At 37.1% G+C, this 20,723-nt stretch overlaps 1 protein-coding gene across 11 annotated transcripts in view; it reads right to left on the bottom strand.

Annotated features, from left to right (window-relative positions):
• The window catches only part of LOC131157983 (mediator of RNA polymerase II transcription subunit 7a-like), a 38,681-nt gene extending 33,552 nt beyond the window's left edge, over window positions 1–5,129 (bottom strand). For 2 of the 11 annotated variants that reach the window (XM_058112487.1, XM_058112492.1), the window contains exons 1-2: window positions 4,861–5,098; window positions 4,670–4,757 (exon numbers count right to left, since the gene is read on the bottom strand). The gene's annotated coding sequence lies outside the window, so the exon portion shown is untranslated. Of the gene's footprint in view, window positions 1–4,669 lie in introns of all 11 variants that reach the window. The other 9 variants (XM_058112489.1, XM_058112481.1, XM_058112486.1 and 6 more) reach the window with 8 other exon arrangements.
• Window positions 5,130–20,723: the final 15,594 nt, after the last annotated feature.

Here is a 20,723-nt window from a genome sequence, read left to right as displayed (position 1 = left end):
CCTCTTTAATAATTTCAGTTTCTTCACAAATCTGAACAGAGCACAGCCCCATATCTGCACATCCCAACCCTCCTTAATTACTTCCTGAAATCTATAATGGGTACTCCACATATTAAAGAACTTAAAAGGCTTCCTTCCCAAAGGTTCCACCATAAACAGTGATACAATGCAGACAGAATGGTCAGATACACTATCAGGAAACTGGAAGTCAGTGTGAGCATTAACCCATTCTGATGCCATCTTTGATTGACAACCGCTCGATCAAGTTTACACCACACTCTTCCATTCATCCAGGTTGAACAACAACCTGAGGAATTCAGATCAGTGAGCCCTGCGGTTAAAAAGCATTTGCGTTTTTTGTTTCATATATAGAAACTGGCAGGCCATTCTCCTTCTCATCAGAGGGACATTACACATTTAAAGTTCCCCAAGAGAAGCCAAGGTCTTGGATAACTCCCCTCAGTCTGTACAATGTCCTGCCACAGTGGTTTTCTAGCCTGGATAGAATTGAAGCCATATACAAACCTCACATTAAAACAGTTAGCAGAAATCAAACACACAATAGAACAATGCAGCACCTGGGCATTCATTCCAATGACCTGCAACAAGACTTTGAGAGGGTTCCAAACCACCAATATTCTGCCCCCCTGGTGATACTCAAAATTGTTAACCTACTTCCAGTTTTTAAACTTCTTCCTCATCAGTTCTTCCATGTTTTCTGTTGATAGTTTAGTCTCCAGTAAACCAACCAAATCCAAATTGTTTTTCCTAATGAGGTTAGCAACCCCATTTTGCTTCAGGGGTTTGTTCAGACCCCTGATGTTCCAACTGGCAATCTTCATTTGGATTTAGTAAGGGCCTTTAACCCCTTACCAAACACCAAAGGATTGTATTGTGCACCTTTCCCTTTTTTCTTCTTTGTGACTGGGATGAAGCCATCAGTCTTTTCTTTCCCCATTGTGATCTGTTTCTGTTTCCGTTTCTGTTGTGCCATCTGATTGTGATCTTTCATTTCAGCTCTTTTGCCCTGTTCATTCACCTCATCAGAACCATCATCCGGGATCCTCACATCACTTCCTCCTCTTTCAGTACTCTCTGCTTCCCCATTCCCTTTTTTCTTATCTACCCTGCCTCACTGCACCTCCTCATTTTTGGGGTTACCTTCAATATTAGCTTTAGATCTCAGCTGATCATCAGAAATATTAAACATGATAGGGTTTTCACCACTATTAGTGATTTTTTCAGACACCATCAGATCACCCTTAGAGGCAACATCCCCAACCCTAGCCTCCTCAATATCTTCAGAGGGATCCTCTTCAACAGAATCTGAAATGCCAACATCTGTATCAGGCCTTCCATTACGACACTTAGTATCTCCAGTTTGGAGCCCTTTGCTGCTGCAGTTACCCTCATCCATCATATTGTTATCAACCCTTACTTCCTTACTCTCCCTTTCCATCTGCACATGCTTTTTGGGTTTATACTGAGGCCCTGCAAATTTTTTTAGCTCACAAAAGGCATCAGAGTGACCAATAGCCATGCATTTGGAACAAAACCTTGGTAATCCTTCATCACCTCATTGTCTGTTTCAGTTTCATCTGGAAGCATAACTCTTACACTGTATTTAATTTCTTTAGCAATATCCACTTCCACCATTGCCCTAGCATAAGATATTCTAGCCCTGTTAGTTGTGAGTTTATCCATACATAGGGGCCTTCCAATCTGAGAACAAATTCTTCCTATTGCATGTGGGTGCCACAGCTCAAAAGGAAGGTCTTTCAATTCGACCCAAACTGGCACTACAGTTCTCTGCTCTATTCCAAATTGAAAAAATCTGGGCATTCTCTTAAGAATAAGAATTCTTCCATACACATTATAAGGCCCATTCATGAGGACCTCGTTAAGATCTTCTTCTCTGAGGAATTTGAAAACTATCCAGCCCTTATCATGTTGTGCAGAAACTACTTTGACATTCCATGAACTCATCAAATTTTTAAGCGCCACCTTACCAGGAAATTTTCCAGTTAAGTACCCCACTAAATGCTTGTTTACAATTCCATCAAAGCTATACATTTCAGCTTCTGAAATTCTAACTTTATCTTCACAGGCATTGAACACTGGTTAGAGGTCCACAGTGGGCAGGATCCCTATTGTTTGCAAACAATTCTGACCAAGGGACCTTTTTATTATTTCTTATAATCATTTCACCTTCATGGTTATCAGGCTTCTTCAGACCACTCACCTCAGAAACAGGGGGGTTTTGATCAAGATCTTTGCTAGATACAGGAATCTGAGCACATGCTCGAGCCATGGCCACAGCATTACTAGTACCCATTGAATCCACTTCATCTGACTCAGAAGCTACGTCATCAGCCAACTAAATCCTCTTTCCATTCCCCTCCCCACGACTCTTCTCTTCAACACATCAAAAGGAGTCTGTATCTGATGAACCCATTACCTCCATCAGGACTCTGTTTACCATGAGTGAACTCCCAGTCCTTCCCTCTTGTGTAACCTCTACACCTGTTCCATGAGTCTGATTAACCCGCATGCCCCTCAGTTCTCGCAGAGGCTCAAGCATCATCCCAGATGATTCCAACTCACTCGAAGGAGTCTTGGCCCTCTGCGAAGCCATTTTCGAAAGCCTTTCGAATTCTGACACAATTTCCCCATGATTCTTTTTATTCCACTCATTCCAGTTTCCACCTTTGATTACTATAAATTTCAATGCTAGGTCCCTCTCTTCCTTCCTCTCATCTTCTCGGGAAGCCTTAGCTGCAACCCTAGAGTTATTGCGATGACCCATAGTTTCACAGAACCATTCAAAATTCAAAATAACACATGGGCGGGAAAATGAGGGAAGTAAATCCTCAAGACTCCCGAATCGATTTAGGCGTTAAAATCCTTCTTTAATTAGTCAAGAGACTTCAAAAATTGCAACAATGACCAGATTAAACCTCAAGAACCAGCAGATTCCTGAATCTTGAAGCTTCACGAAGGGACATTCTCGTTCCACTTTCTCGAGTATAGCAAATCTGCACTAACCGTTTGTAGTGAATCCACTGCCTTGGGTTAATCCTCAACAAGCTAGGCTGGCTAGTTAAACAATAGGGGCTTTAGCTAGTGTCGCACGGTCCTCTCACAAAGGTGTGAAATATTCATCTCATGACACCTGCACATGGCTAACCTGTCCAGAGCAAGTTCGTATTCCACGTGGTGACCCGCCTAAAGCAAGTCCACACCCATGTGGGCGACCTGCCTAGAGCAAATTTACACCCCAATCACCTACACGACTTGCCCGGAGTCGGTCTACACCCTATGTGACCTACATGACCTGCTTGGAGCAGGTCCACACCCCATGTGACCTTGTAATGGTCCTAGGCCCAATTCTAATAAGGTATTGTCGGCTTTGGCTCACTGGTCTCGCAAGTTTGTCCTATAAAAGGTGTTTCACTTAGTTGGAACCCAAACCCTCCTTACAAACCCAAGATCTCCCTAGTACACATCCGATGTGGGATCGTGCCAAGCTCACCCATCCAATCTTTGACATCCTCGTAAGCGTGATTTTCCTAATACATATCCGATGTGAGACCATGACAAGCTCTACCTTCTGATTTCTGACGTCCTCGTCAATGTGATTTCCCTAGTATGCATCCGATTTGAGACCATGACAGGCTCTCACATCTGATCTCTGACGTCCTCGTCAAAGTGATTTACGCCTCTTTATAGGATCCACTCACATGATAGTACCCCTAGGTGGCTCTGATACCAAATGTAACGGTCCTGAGCCCAACTCCAGTGAGGTATTGTCCGCTTTGAACCACTGGTCTCGCATGTTTGTATTATAAAAGGCGTCTCACACTTAGTTAGAACCCAAACCCTCCTTATAAGCCTAAGATCTCCCTAGTACACATCTGATACGAGACCATGACAGACGTGCACGTGGCCGCCCTACCAAAGGGACATCTCATGTGACCTACACATAGCCAACCTACTTAGAATAGGTCTGCACTCCTCATGACTGCACACACTTGCCAAAGGCTTTGATGAGTTCTATTCCCAATAGTACTAAATAATATATATATATATATATATATGTAATGTTTAAAAGAAAATCACACTTATAGTAATAGAAAATGTGGTTAGTGTTAACAAAATCGCAGCAACTATGTTTTTAAGAACAAATCTATTGTGAACAACATAAATTATGTAACGCACCAATAATTCATCCTACACATCAAAAACAACATCATATGATAGAACCCCCTCGGGGTTCCTAGGTGGTAAGGTTAGGACCTTGTCTAACACATGGTCGAGGGTTTGAGCCTGCTGCCCCTGAGATCATACTCAAGAATTTACTAGGATGTTAGTGGTGGGGTGATGGGGTCCACTAAACATCCCTGGGTTTGGTGCCCACCATGAGGTCCAATGTGGCATCGTGGTGGTCTGGAGTTCCCGGGTCATCAAAAAAAAAAAAAGACATCATATGATAGATTATCATTTTATATAGCAAAAAAAATCATACAATGAACATTTTCAGAAATAGTCAGAATAGAAAACATAAAACCGTCTTATCAAAATATAATATAAAAAGGAATAAATATGATCAGTTGGTCCAAAATTCAATCCTGCTCTTTAATAAAATTTATGCATAAATATCAGTTTTTACCTCCTTCTGCCTATCCTCTCAGTTCACAAATTCAGACTTTAGTAGAGTGCCCGACTAGACTTTCAGCTCAGACAAAGTAGGGCCACAACTGCTCCATAAGTGATAAAGAATTTGAAGGCTCTTTTTCCGAAAAAAAAAGTGGAGAACGAAGAAGAAGATGATGACGGATTCAAGTCCCAAACTCAGTTTACCTGAGACAAAGTTAGGGAATTTAGGGCAACCGATCTGCTAAATGCTGAATCAAACCGACACGAACCAATTCCTCAAAATCTCATCCATAACGCAATTGAGAGCTATGAACAGTCAGAACTCGTGAATTCAGAATCATAACATAGCATGCTCGGCGGGCTCGCAGCACAGCAGGTTTCTGTTCACTCTGCAAGCCAGTCAAGAAGAGCCTGCAAACCAATCAAGGCTCATTTCTCATTCGTTTTGTCCATAATTCATAATTAAAATTAAATATCCGTAGTATCCCTAAAAAAAATTTAAAACTAATAATTTATTTTTAAAAATGATTTTGTCATTTTTAATTGTCATGTACACTATTTTTTATAAAGTTTCTAAAATATAATAATTAAATAAAATAATTATATTTTATTATTTCTTATAATATTTTAAATTTAAATTTTTTATATTTTTTTAATCATATTCTTTAATTTTTATTTGATTAAGGACAAAGATGAGAATTTTTGTTCAACTAATATTTTATTTTGTTTTAATTTTCAAAATATATAAGTTGCTTAAAAAAATTCTCTTTTCTTTTTTTTTATTTTTTTATTTTCATAATTTTTAAAAGTAACATTAAACAATCCCAACATGTAGTACATAGGAACGGAATAGAATTATCTTATTCTATTCCATTTTAAATTTTATTAGTGTATGAGCATTAATTTTTATTTCATACAACAAAAAAAAGATAATTAGGTATAACATGTGTCACAAAAAGACTTTACCTTATTCATAGAATAAGTTTTATTAATTATACTTTTTTAAATGCAAGGGAATGATTTAAAAAATATGAATCCCCATGTATATGATAAATGATTTAATATGTTAGACTTAACAATTATGTTAATAAAAGTGGTATTTTATAATTAAATAGATTAATTAAGACATCTTAGTATCACATTTATAAGTTAAATGGGTGGTCAGTAAATGCTTGGGTCGGTAGATCTTTCAATCTTTTTTTTTTTTTAAATGAAAGAAAGAAAGAAATACATTTTTATTGTGTTTGTATTCAATATTGAAAATTACAAAAAAAAAAAAAAAAAGAGATTGTTCAACTAAGAACTAAGAAAAATAAAATATTAAATAGCAAATAAACTTAAAATTTTTATTAGATGCTACATATTTTATTTTTTTTCCTTTACTTTTTTTTATAAAAATATCTTCTAAGAAAGTAATTCAAGATTGAGAAAATAGATTAACGTGAAATTTTTTAACAAAAATCAATATAAGCTTGAGTCGTGACTTGTCCAAATTCACTCAATTGTATCGAAGATGTGAAATTGATGTTTAAGGTCAAGGATCCCTTGAAAAACTTGACCATTTCATTAATTATGTATATAGGCAATTAAAAAGGTAATTCAAGATGGAGAAATTAAATTTTTAAGAAGAAAGAAACTTTATATGCTAACTTATTTATTAATTGTTGAATCAATTGATATAAAAAATGAAAATTTTATAATGGGTAGGTGGCAATGTTTTTATCCTCTAGTTTATTGCCATTTGGGTGAACTGCTTACCCAGGTTAAAATTCCAGGTCTAAAAAAATAAGAAGAGGGAAACTTTCACACAATCTAGGGATCCCGAAGCCGTGAATGAGTGACTATTGTTCTCCATTGGTTCAGAGATTTAGGTTTGGTTTGAATCAATGATTTCATTTAGGGAAAGAAAAAAGATGAGGAAACTCATTTTTCATTATATTTTCCTTCTATATTAAGGTTTTGTTTTGAGTTTGGAAAATACTAATGATTTTACGTTTAGTTACTAAGGAAAATCAAAAAGAAAATAAGAAATATACCAAATATATGAACAATATTTTGATTATATACCACTACGAGCGCAATGGAAAGGCATCGGCACGTAAGAAAAAGTATTTGGGGTTTAATTCCAGATAGATATACTCACGGAGTCAGTGGTACCTCTCGATGATGAGAGTTTACTCTATGAGCCAACAGGAACCGTGGATGGTAAGAATTCGCTCTGTGAGCCAGCGGGAACCGTGGATGGTGAAAGTTCTCTGTAAGCCAACGGGGACCGTGGATGGTAATGGAGATGTGACCCGGGGGTCAGGTTGGCTAAGCGTCCAATTGATGCATGGAAGTCGTGTCCGCATCTGAACTTTACTCTGATTAGCGAGACCTGAGGGCAGAGGACGTTGATCTGTAGGTTTGGTGCCACACCAGGGGGTCCGAAGGGCTCGTTGGTGACTGGAGTTCCTATGTAATCAAATATATATATATTAATTCTATTCAGTATTAATAATTGAATTTTTCAAATTTTTAATCATATTAAAATAGTTTTTTATTTTCAATAGTGCTTAAAATAGAAGAAAGATATAATGAAAAATGAATTTCCTCCTCTTTTTCTTTTCCTTTCCTTTTCCAAGTAAAATTTTTGATTCAAACACACCCTAAATACTATTGAAAATAAAAATTTGTCTTAATATGATTAAAAATATGAAAAAATCAAATATTAATGATATAGGTAATCAAAATTTTGTTCATAGATTTGGCGTACTTTTTATTCATTTTTTTTTTTTTTACCTTTCCTGATAACCAAATACAAAAATGTGAATTTCTTGAAAATTTTCTTTCCTTTAATTTTCTTAATATTTTTTGAGCTCCAAACCGAACCTTAAGAAAATAGAAGAAATTTTGGAATCCTGTAAGCCCCCAAAAATTATATTGACGTGGAACATTTTTGGCAGTGAATAAAAATTTTAAGGTCACATTGTGAAATTCTTTTCTCTAGTGTTAGAACTTAATTATTGTTATATTTTAAAAAAATTGAAGACAAAATACAAACAAAATAACCAAAAAAATATGGTTGTTCGAAAGTTTTGGCCACTTGGGAACTCCTTCAACGTTTATCGTAGTTTATACCCAATATTTTTTGCCATTGTACATGTGAAGATCAATTTGACAGTTCAATTTCTATTAGTGGCGAATTTAGAAATTTTAATCAAAAAGGGAAAAATTTATGTATATGTGCAAGAAAAATAAAAATAAAAAATAGAAAAATATGGAAAACATAATTTACATGGAATAAATAATTTTACTTTAGTAAGAATAAATTTTCTTATTAGGTGAAATCTTCTATTTGGAAATTTTTTATCGCATTAAGGAATTTACTTAACCACCCTCACTTCGTAGTGTTACTATGAGGGCATGGCCATATTTTTAACTTGGGGAATTTTGTAATTTAGTATAAATCCTATTGTTTTTTAAAATTCCCCCACCAAAGTGAACTTGAGTCCACCCCTTGGTTTCTATTTAGAATCCTTGGAACTCAATTATCTAAAAAATAAATTGTGAATATATATATATATATATATATATATTTCTATTTTTTAGTTTTTCAAAGAATTATAAAAATTTTAATATATTTTTAAACAAGATTTTTATTAAAAAGGTAGAAAATAAATAATTGTTTGTATGAGAAAAATAAATTTTCATTTTTTGTTTTTAGATTTCAAAATAAATAAAAAAAGATAATATGTTTTTTAATTTTTTAAAATTTATATAAAGTTCTTGAAATTTTGGAACTTGAATTTTGATTGGTGTGGATTTGAAAGAAACTACATAAATAATCCACACAAATTAAATTCCAATGTGAATTTCAAGCTCGTGTACATAAAGTAAGAGTTAGAAATTTAGAAAAATAATAAAAAAAATATTTTTTAAATTTTTCTATTTAAATTTAAAAAATTTTAAAATAAGTTGACATTTTTGCAATTTAAAAAAAAACTAAAAAATAAAAAATAAAATTATTTCATAAGCAAATGATGAGTTTATTATTGTTTATTTATTTCATACAAACATGTCTTCAAACAACAATATAATTCTAATTTTACACATGACCAATTCCTTGAATTAAAAATTTAAGTCCATAGAAACAAACATTCCCCATCTCCAAAGTCCCTTCACCTGAAAAAATAAGGGCTTATTTGGATCAAAGATTGTGGTTAGGAAAAGGAAAGGAAATGAACAAGAAAAAAACTCATTTTCTACTATATTTTTCTATTATACCAAATACTACTAAAAATGAAAATTTATTTTTAAATGGTTAAAAATTAAATCAAATATAAATGATTCATATAAACATATTTTTATTCATTGATTTGGTATATTTTTTGTTTTATTTCTTACTTTCCTTGATAACCAAATGTGATGACCCCAAAAATATGTATACTTAATATAGTAATATAATATGTATAGGAGCAGGATAATAATAATAATAATAATAATAATAATAATAATAATAATAATAATAATAATAATAATATAAAAATGATATTTTTATTAAAAGCTCATTCTCGTTTCCAATTTTTCACGCACCATTTTAAGAAAATAATAAAATAATAAAAATTTATATAATATATATATATATACATATATAATCCACACATTTTGTTTTTTAGTTTTTCCCCAAGTTTTCCTCATAGCCCCCCTCTTGACTTTTTGAGTCCTATCTCGTTTTTTATAATGACAAATACGAGGTATTTAATGTTTATCAAATCTATGTACAGGTTCATACTAGTAAGATCATTTGTTGGCATGCGAAGACTTGAAGAATAAAGACCCAGAAGATTCAATTATTGTAATTTATATTATGATTAATTCGGGTCTGTAATAGTAATATAGGAAAGGTCTGTAATAATCTGTATATCATGCATTTACGAACTACAAACTCAAAGGCCTTAGACAAGACTTCGGTCGACCGACGCCAGGTTTTTCGGGTTAAGTTAAAAAAGCCTAAAAACCTTAGAAAAAATCTTAGGTCATATAGTTACACGTAAGAAGTCCCCAATATCACATATATTATCAGGGGAATTAATAGAGGGATTATTCTGTGAGGCTTCAAGCGACCAAACTGTGGTGTTCAGAACACCTCGGGCGACCGAACCTTTGACCAGTCAGCGGACTGACCTGATGTAACACCCTGGCCAGATATACGGCCCCAGAGTGCTACTACACCTATATAATACACTTGCCTCTAATAAACATACATATACAACCCGCCTTAAATAGGGACATATAAAAGTTTCATTCTGAATTGTAATCTCATGCACAGCAGAAAACATTAACATTCATATGGAATCTATAAGACAAACCATACTTAAAACATAACCTGTTCTTACAATTCCCAAAAAGACGTTCTGAACTAAGTCTATTACATATACAAAACACTTACGTAAGCTAAACACAATACGACCCTCCAAGTCCCTCTATCAACTAGGACTCACGTCCTACAAGACTTGAAAGAAAGGTTGTATGTTGGGGTGAGACACTTCTCAGTAAGGTGGAAGATATTACATCAGTGTGTGACCATACATATTCAAACTAGTAGAAAGCAATTACATATATATAGCATATTCTCAACACTGTAATATAGGAGATATATAGACATAATTCCTACAATAGATGGTTTAGCATCATAACAAACGAGAGTTCCCGAGGTTAGGGTAGGGTACAGGCCCATACATTGTACAATCCCTCCGCCTAGTACTCAAACCTGTGACATTGCCCATTTTAGTTTTTAAATCATGTATATACATATTTAGAACATCGTCCAACTTAGAAACAATAATAATTATGCCAGTACTACCCCATGGCGCGGGTTGTGCGATTTACTATAGTCCGACGGAATCCACCTGGTCCATTAATCCACTAGTGGCACATTCCAACCCAACCAACTATCTCGATACCCACACTGAAAATTAGATGTGTGGCTGCACTGTATCCAGAATATAGCAATGGAACCGTGCATAAGCTTTTTAAGGCTCTCATATAACATTGAGCTTTTTAAGGCTCTCATGGTAATAAGCTGTAGTCCCAATATCATATATACAATTTATGATAAAACAAAATTAACTTGTTTCCAATTAATAAATCACTTGTACAATTTCAGTATTTTCATAAACTCATTCATTCATACTATAGTATAAACTGGTGCACACATTCTCGATTTAACCCTTTTAACATACAATGCTCAGTATATAACTGACACTTATTTTCCATATTTTCAGATAGCAGAATAGAACTCCAGTTCCTATAGTTCATATACGTATTTAAACAGATTCACATATTCCATTTTATATCATATGTCACACTCGTTTGGACAAAATCCGCGCTATAGTACATAACTCAACAAATAGCATTCAAACGGAAAACAAAAAGGGGTCCAAGCATCTCCTACGTAAGTTTAGTGCAAGTAAAGAAGTTTTGAAAAGTTTGGAGATCATACGCCAAAACCCTCATTTTTACCAAAACCGTAAAATCAAAAAACTGACATTTTTACTCGATAAAACTTTGCAAATATGCAGTCAATATGTGCATATAAACATAAGCTAACTTTTTAGCAGTTTAGTTTTCTATAAGGACTGATGTAAACAAATCCTCTTACCTATTTTTCTGACTACTGAAACACGAGCTACCTGGCTCCAAAATAACAAACCGAGTTCTCAAATCCTAAAAACCAAAGAACAATACTTTATTACAATCTTATTTACTACAGATCTACCGAACCAAAAACAAACTTAGACCCTTACCTCAATTTTGGGATAAAACCCGGAATTCCTCAAAACGAAGATCCAATCCGCTATATAATCGTAGAGATTTTCCCCCTGATGCATGTAGTAATGTTGGATCATGGATTCGGGTGACGAACAACGAAGGATCGAAGAGAAAAAGAGAGAGAGAGAGAGAGAGAGAGAGAGAGAGTTCGTTGGTTCTAGAGAGAGAGAGTTCGCCAGTTCTAGAGAGAGAGAGAGAGTTTTGAGTTTCTTAACCATGAAGCACCTAAAAATGATATTAATAAACCCCTTGACTCAGTCAAACTCGTCGACGAATGGTGCCTTCGTTGACGAGCCACAGAAGGCCTCTTCCTTCGTCGACGAACCCTTATCTGATATTTTTCCTGTCAGTCAGGATCTCTTCATCGCCGAGGCTCTAAATTTTGGCGACGAAGCACAAAAGGGCCTTCATCGACAAGAACCTTGGCTTCGTCGACAAACCCTGCCAAAATTACCTTTTTACCCTTTTTTAATTTATTTCCTTATTTTATTGGTTCGGATCTCTACAATCTCTCATCCTTATAAAAATTTCGTCCTCGAAATTTATTAACTGTTTCTAAGTTTAACCTTACCTCACAACTCAGTTCTACAGAAGAGTCGGGAGTCACCCACATAGTGGCTCCGGCCCAAGTTTATTACACACCCTCACATATGGCAGAGGAATACCGTGGTTACAATGTGATGCTTCGGGAGATTACAATACATACAAAACTCTCTCGAAGACCATATCTAAAATAATTTGAACCACCTATTCTACCATATATACATACCTTCTTACTTACTTGTCTAACTCTAACTATCTCCGAATAACTGAGTGTACCTCTGGCTTATCTCTGACTCTAATTCCCATAAAACTTCCTCAACTGCGTGATTACGTCATAATATCTTCACTAACAGTATCTCCTTAGTCCATAACTACTGCACCTTTTGATCTAATATATATACCAGAACTTCTTTGTATGCTAATGCATCATTGATCTCTAGAGGCTCATAACTCAACACGTGCGAAGGATCTTGCACGTACTTCCTTAACAGTGACACGTGAAATACGTCATGAACTCTAGATAGTGCTGGGGGTAATGTCACTTGATAAGCAATCAGACCTATCCTTATAGGATCTCAAATGGTCCAATGTACCGAGGGCTTAGTTTCCCTTTATTCCCAAACCTCATTACTCTTTTCATCGGAGCAATCTTCAAGAATACCATATCTCTTACTTTGAACTCTAGTTCTCATCAACAAGCATCTGCATAACTCTTTTGCCGACTTTGAGCTACCCTGATTCTCTCTCTAATCAACTCGACCTTTGTAGAGGTCCGCTAAATCAATTCTGATCCTAGTATCTATCGCTCGCCTACTTAATCCCAGTATAACAGAGATCGACACCAACAACCATACAATGCCTCATATGGTACCATCTCTATACTATCCTGGTAACTGTTATTATACGCAAATTCCACAAGCGGTAGATACCGTATCCAACTGTCCCCAAAATCTAGTACGCATGCCCGCAGCATATTTTCTAACGTCTGAATAGTCGTCTCAGATTGTCCATCTGTTTTCGGGTGAAAGGACGTACTGAATGTGAGTTGCGATCCCAAGGCATCCTATAGACTCTTCCAGAATCGAGAAGTAAAGCGTGGGTCTCAATCTGAAACGATAAAAATCGGGATACCATGGAGTCATATAATCTCTTGCACATATAGCTCTGCCAGCCTATTCAGAGAATAGCTGACTCTGATTAGAATGAAATGTGCAGTCTTTGTCAGTCGATCTACCACAACCTATACAACATTCTGCCCATGCACCACCGTAGGTAACCCTGATATGAAATCCATTGAGATATATTCCATTTCCACTTGGGAATGTCAAGTGGCTGAAGGGGTCTTGCTGGCCTCTAGTGCTCTGCCTTGAACTGCTGATAAGTTAGGCACTGCTTTACAAAATGGGCAATCTCTCTTTTCATGTTCGACCACCAAAAAGATTCCCTAAGGTTTCGGTACATCTGCGTACTTTCAGGATGTATAGTGTACAACGAATGATGTGCCTCCTCTAGAATGACTCATTTAATCTTGGCATCATTTGGTACACAGACTCTACTAAAGAATCTCAATATCCCATCATTAGAGATATTGAAATCCGGCTTTAAACCACTCTATACCCCTTCCATAACCTATACCAGCTCTTCATCTTCCTTCTGAACTTTTAGATCCTTTCTTGTAAGGTCGACTGTACCACCAAGCTAGCAAGAAGAGCCTGGTGATTTCCCTCCACAACCTCTAAGCTTAACCTTTCCAGGTCCATACAGATCTAATGTTGAACTCCCACTGCTGATACTGACACATCAACGGACTTCCGCTAGGTACCCTTGGCATCCCTCTAAGAGCCTCCTAACTTGCATAGTTGAAAGGATCCGTGGTGTTAAATGCACACACAACCCTAAGAACTTGAATTCCTGCTCCCCTGGCGGTCTAAATACCACCTCTCTCTTATGGATATCGATACTGGCATAACTTGTAGAGACCTAGATAATTTTCATAATTTAATAATAGGGGAAGGAGAGAAAAAGAATTAAAATTGGGGAATTAAACAGGGTCTTGTCGACGAACACAAGGGATTTGTCGACGAGCACATATGTGGGTCTCGTCAACGGGGATGTGTCTCGTCGACAAGAAAATACTAAGAGGCTATTTTCCCTTCTCTGAATTTTGTCGATGAGAAACAAATGTTCGTCGACGAACTTCCTTCATAACCTCGTCGACGAGGTGATGTGGCTAGTCGACAAATGTCAGTGTATAAATAGCCCTAAACTCATATTTCAGTGCAGAAACTTGCAAACCTCACTTTCTTTTACTACATTTTCATCCTCCACCCCTTCTCTCTAAGTTTCTTGGCCGGATTCTCATCGGTTCGATGTTCTGAGGCCACCACGACACTCCTAGAAAAGTTCTCTTCAATCTACTAGAGTGGATTTTTGGTGAGGCTAGCTTGAATTCCATCCCAGATTCGGGGTAAGGCTTTCTATTCAATATTTGACTTTTCCGCTATTGTAGAAAATGTTATAGTCGAAAAAATACTGAATTTCTGTTGTGGGAGATGTTGTTTTCAGGGTGTTGAACGAGGAACCTTGCAGGTGCAGGATTGGTATATTTTAGGGGCTTTTCAGGAATCAAGTTAGGGGATAAACTAAGCTAGTTGTTTTTATGAAAATATATGTATAATCTTTCAACATTTAATTTCAAGAAAATAAATATATATTAGCATTATGTTTGGGGAAATACTGTAGTAAATGACGATATGTTTTAAATATGTGTAATACCCATTTTGTGTGGCATGAGTAGAATTTATTATGGATTACTGTTTCTGAGAAAATGTTAAATGATACAAAGTTTTACTATGATATACTAGTGTACAGGTTGAAAGTTTTTATATGGTATATCGGCGTACGGGCCGAGAATTTTATATAATATACTGACATACGGGCTGAGGATGTTCTCACATGATATGTCGGCATACAAACCGAGCTTTTTATATGATATGCCAGCGTACGGGCTGAGCCTTTTATTTGGTATGTGTTACGGCGTACGGGCCGTGATTAATAAAATACGAAATGTCGGCGTAAGGGCCGATGATTTTCATACTATGCTATGAAATGTGATATGATAATATTGATTTGACTATCGTAAGGGCCGATGATTTTCATACTACGCAATGAAATGTGATATAATAATATTGATTTGACTATTATTATTTTGGAATAACAATGTATCACAATTTGAAATATGTTATATGTTATAAGAACCTGGTTGGCTTGGTTTAGGCTTACACGAGCACGATACTGTAGCTATGTGATCATGATCATTATGATGTTAGTGTTATAGTTGTCGTACGGAGCAGCGTGAGGATAGATATTCGATGCGGTTTATTGAAGTGTTGGCGTCCCTGGTGTACGGACCAAGTCTGGCAGACCCATCATACTTACAGACTTTTTTTTTGACTTGGTAGTGGTCGACCAGCCATTGTCAGGTCCCGCCTTCGGGCCACACAACCCAGTCATGTGGGGGTAAGACATGACACCAGCCAACTAACCTTCTAGGTTTGTTTTTTTATTACTATTATATGAGATGAATTATGTTTATGGAAATCCAACATGTTCTATCATGATATGATTATATATGTTTTTCCCATATATGATGCAGACAGTTTCACTAAAAATGTTTATATATTGTTATATGTATAACACGGAAATACTCATGTTGCCACACATTGGTATTAGTTTATTTCCCTTAATGAGAGGTGTCTCATCCCAAATTATATGAACATTTTAGGAGCCCCAAATAGGAGAATAGATAAAGCTCTGCAATGCTAGAGTTCATTAATCCTATCCTATCTGAAGGGTAAGTACTTGCTAGGGTCAGATGGATTTTGGGTGGCGACTCTAGGACTATTTTGGATACATTGAGATGTGTGTATCTATATGACGATTTTAGTAAACCCTGGTATTGTGTTGAATGGTAATATGAGATGTATATGATTTTATGTTTCTTACGGCTTAAGCTTCCGTGTTGTATTTCTGATGTATTCCTAATACCCACGGGTTCAAGTTGATTATGATCTGCTAGGTTTTTTATATCAGTTTTTATTATCATGGAAAAAAAAATGGTAAAATAAGCAGGTCGTTACATAACTGAAAAATAACCAGTCCATTCCTAGGATAATATCGAAGCCATGCATGTCAAATAGAATAAGGCTCACTAGTAGTACCCTTTCTTGAATTTCTACTGGAAAGTCACGGACTACTTTACTACATATGACTGCAGACCCAGATGATGTAGCCACTACCAGTTCATGATCTAGTTGTTGAACCTCTAATCCACACAATTTAACGAATCCTCGAGAGATAAAAGAATGTGTTGCCCCTGAATCGAATAATATAACAGTTTTATAAGAAAGCATGTAAATGGTACCTCTGACTACATCACCGGCATTCTCTGTGTCGCCTGGAATCAGGGAATACACTCTAACCTAGGTTGTACCCCCCTATTGACCACCATGCTGCGCTTGCGTACCTCCTGTGTATGGTTGTTATGGGGCTCTGTTGTTCCCCTGCATGCGACAATTTTTCACCAGATGTCCCTATTCACCACATCGCAAACAAGCCCCTATAGTCCTCCAACACTACCCAGAGTGCTCCTTACCATACGTAGGGCAACCACGATAGGATGTGGTGCTCTGAGAAGTACCACTATTGTTCTTCTTCTAGTTGCCCTGCCTTGCACCAGAAGAAGAACTGGGAGGCGCTGGCCTCTTTTTCGAAACTTGGACCTCTACGTCCTCTAATAGACTCTCCTCTGCTACAGTGGCCTTGTCTAACAGTGTAGCAAAGTCCTGCAATTGCAAAATCGTTGTCTGCCAAACCTTTGGATCTCCTTCTTTAGACCCTTCTAAAACTTCCAAACCTTCGCCACATCCGGTATCATGAATGGAGCAAATCGGGATAACTCCTAGAATCTGGCAGCGTACTGCTGCACTGTCAGCGACTCCTGTGTCAAACTCATGAATTCCTCTATCTTCGTGTTTCTGACCGTGGCCGGAAGATACCGTTCAAAGAATAATTCTTTGAAATAAACCCACGTCATTGCTACTGGTATCGGTCGATGCTCCTCCATTTTATTTACCGAAACCCACCATCTCTCTGCCTCCCCTGACAACTTGAATATGCAAAGGTTACTTTCTGCTTCTCTATGTAGTTTAGAACATCCAAAATCTTCTCAATCTTCTGGATCCAATTCTCAGCTCGAATCGAATCTACACTTCCTATGAAAACAGAAGGCTTCAGTCTAGTGAACTGGTCGATGGAGCATCCTATCTCAATTGTGGGACAGTCGTGCCCTTTATTCGTTCGCACCACCTTAGCTATAAACTGTTGTGCGAAATCCCGCAATATACTCGTGGAGTCACAGCTAGCCTCAGTGCCGGCTCCCTCACTACTACTGCTTCCAACGTTGGCAGTAATATCCCTGGACTCCATACCGAAGAAGCAATTAAGAAAATCAATAAGAAGCTTAATAACCTAAGTATCAACTAGTACTACAATACTATAGACTCATTTCCCTAAATTCACATTCCTAATATTGACATACTCCAATGATTTAACATGCTCATTCTAACTCAAGTTTGGCCCCTTCACTCGGAAACAAAACCGTCGATGGATTGCTGCGATTTTCTAAACCTTTCGATTGATCTAGAAAAACACAAAATTCTGTCAATGGATTTCTGTCTCTAGGTATACTAAGCAAAACTCAAATGTCTTATCGTGAACCATATTATACTTTCGGCTAGCTAAGGGCTCTGATACCAACTATAATGCCTTGGCTCGATATACAACCCCAGAGTGCTACTATACCTGTATAATACACCTGCCTCTAATAAACATACATATACAACCTGCCTTGAATAGGGACATACGGGAATTTCATTCTAAACTGTAATCTCATGCATAGCGGAAAACATAAACATTCACATGGAATCTATAAGGCAAACCATACTTAAAACATAATCTGTTCTTACAACCCCTAAAAAGATGTTCTGAACTAAGTCGATTACATATACAAAATACTTAAATAAGTTAAACACAATACGACCCTCCAAGTCCCTCTATCAACTAGGACAGACGTCCTACGGGACCTGAAAGAAAGGTTGTATGTTGGGGTGAGACACTTCTCAGTAAGGTGGAAGATATTACATCAGTGTGTGACTATAAATATTCAAACTAGTAGAAAGTAGTTACATATATATAGCATATTCTCAACACTGTAATATAGGAGATATATAGACATAATTCCTATAATAGATGGTTTAGCATCATAACAAGCAAGAGTTCCCGAGGTTAGGGTGAGGTACATGCCCATACACTGTACAATCCCTCCGCTTGATACTCAAACCTGTGACATTGCCCATTTTAGTTTTTAAATCATGTATATGCATATTTAGAAAATCGTACAGCTTAGAAACAATAATAACTATGCCAATACTGCCCCGTGGCGCGAGTTGTGCGATTTACTATAGTCCGACTGAATCCACCTGGTCCATTAATCCACTAGTGGCACACTCCAATCCAACCAACTATCTCGATACCCACACTAAAAATCATATGTGTGGTTGCACTGTATCCAGAATATAGCAACGGAACTGCGCTTAAGCTTTTTAAGGCTCTTATATAACATTGAGCTTTTTAAGGCTCTTATAGTAACAAGCTGCGGTCCCATTATCATATATACAATTTACGATAAAACCAAATTAACTTGTTTCCAATTCATAAATCACCTGTAAAGTTCCAGTATTTTCACAAACTCATTCATTCATACTATGGTATAAACTGGCGCACACATTCTCGGTTTAACCCTTTTAACATACAAAGCTCCGTATATAACTGGCACCTATTTTCCACATTTTCATATAGTAAAATGTAACTCCAGTTCCTATAGTTCATATACGTATATAAACAAATTCACATATTCCATTTCATATCATATGTCACACTCGTTTGGTCAAAATCCGCTATATAGTATATAACTTGAAAAATAGCATTTAAACGGAAAACAAAAAGGGTCCAAGCACCTCCTACATAAGTTTAGTGCAAGTAAAGAAGTTTTGAAAAGTTTGGAGATCATATGCCAAAACCCTCATTTTTACTAAAACCATAAAACTGAAAAACCAATATTTTTACCTGGGTAAAACTTTGTAAATAAGTAGTCAATACGTGCATATAAACATAAGCTAACTTTTTAGCAGTTTAGTTTTCTATAAAGACTGATGTAAACAAATCCCCTTACCTATTTTCTAACTACTGAAACACGAGCTACCCGACTCCAAAACAACGAACCGAATTCTCAAAACCTAAAAACCAAAGAACAATACTTTATTACAATCTTATTTACTACAGATCTACCGAACCAAAAACGAACTTAGACCCTTACCTCGATTTTGGGATAAAACTAGGAAATCCTCAAAACGAAGATACAATTAGGGGTGGCAAAACGGTTCATAACCCGTTGGGTCACCCGGACCCGTCCATTTTAAACGGGCTCGGGTTTAAGAAAGTCAATCCGTTTAATAAACGGGCGGGTCACGGGTTGACCCGTTTATAAACGGATCAACCGGGTTCGAGCCGGGTCACCCATTGGGTGACCCGTTTATTTTGCTCATATTCCTATATATATATTATACATTAACTTTACTCCACGAAACCCTAAATTTCCTTGTGGTCGAAGCCGCCTCCCGCTGGCTATCACTACCTTCGTTCCTTCTGCTTCGTCGCGTGGGAGATTGGCGGCCATCTTCATCAATCATCGCAGTTGCAGAGTTGCAGTATCCTTCCCTCTCCCACAAAATCCCAACCCCGACTCCACGGGTCCGCCTCTCTCTCGCAAATAACCTCCTCTCATGCGGCATATCCTCTCGCCTCTTAAGCCCTCGACTCTTGCAATTTCAACCTCGTAGCCTCACAGGTCAGTTTGAACTTTGACTTCGCAGTTCTCCACTCATGTTTGGTCTGATCTGCCAGAACAAATCTGGTCATTCTTGGTGCTCGCTGCCGTCTTCGTCCCAGTTTCCGTCTCCGTCTCCAGCTGACTCGTGGTCATTCAGGCTTACTGGCTTAATGGTATACTGATTTTGTTTGAATCTGATAAGTGAGGAAGCCGAGAGAGAGAGAGAGAGAGAGAAAGAGAGAGAGAGAAAGAGAGAGAGAGATGCGACAAGTGAGGAAGCTTAATTCCCCTTCAACCATGAGAGAGAGAGAGAGATGTGCTGTAATTTGGGGCTTTAATTTTTTAAATAAATAAGAGAGAGATGTGCTGTAATTTGGGGTTTTAAAATTTTAAAATAATATATTTTTTTAAATGGGTAACCCGCGACCCGCCCGTTTATTAAACGGGCGGGTTAGGGTTTATATGATTGGCACCCATTTAACCTCGACCTGTTAAAGACCCGATCCGTTTACGACCCAGCCCGTTGGCGACCCGCCCAAACCCGGCCCACTCGCCCGTTTTGCCACCCCTAGATACAATCCACTATAATCGCAGAGATTTTCCCCTTGATCCACGTAGTAACGTCGGATCATGGATTCAGGTGACGAACAACGAAGGATTGAAAAGAGAGAGAGAGAGAGAGAGAGAGAGAGAGAGAGAGAGAGAGAGAGAGAGTTTTGAGTTTCTTAACCATGAAGCAACTTAAAATGATATTTATAGACCC

The sequence above is a fragment of the Malania oleifera genome, chromosome 6 (assembly GCF_029873635.1).
Source record: "Malania oleifera isolate guangnan ecotype guangnan chromosome 6, ASM2987363v1, whole genome shotgun sequence".
Taxonomy (NCBI): domain Eukaryota; kingdom Viridiplantae; phylum Streptophyta; class Magnoliopsida; order Santalales; family Ximeniaceae; genus Malania; species Malania oleifera.
Note: the sequence above shows the minus strand (reverse complement) of the source record. Positions and strands in the feature narration are given on the sequence as shown.